A 301-nucleotide genomic window follows, 5' to 3' on the forward strand; every position below is an offset into this window, starting at 1 on the left:
GCCCAGCTAGCTCAGTTGGTAGACCATGTGACTCTTAAACTCGCGGTCATGGGTTCAAGCCCCATGCTGGGCGATGCCCTTCCTTAACTCACTTTCTCAGCCTACAAGCAATTTGCTCTCAGCTTTCACCAGGGTTTTAGAAAGCAAAAGTCTAGTCCTGGGGTCCAGATTTAGTAGAACCACAGAGAGAACCAACTGCAATTTCTATCTTCTGAGGAGAAGGGAAGAGGATTTTCTTCTCCTCAATTCCAGCCACATCAGCCCAGGGAGGAGAAAAAATAACCCTCCGCCAGCTGATTGT

The 301-nt window shown here is 48.5% G+C and overlaps 1 non-coding gene across 1 annotated transcript; it reads left to right on the forward strand.

Annotated features, from left to right (window-relative positions):
* Positions 1-73, forward strand: TRNAK-CUU (transfer RNA lysine (anticodon CUU)). The gene has a single exon. It is a non-coding gene; the product is annotated as a tRNA-Lys (tRNA).
* Positions 74-301: the final 228 nt, after the last annotated feature.

This window comes from Pelodiscus sinensis, chromosome 31 (assembly GCF_049634645.1).
Source record: "Pelodiscus sinensis isolate JC-2024 chromosome 31, ASM4963464v1, whole genome shotgun sequence".
Taxonomy (NCBI): domain Eukaryota; kingdom Metazoa; phylum Chordata; order Testudines; family Trionychidae; genus Pelodiscus; species Pelodiscus sinensis.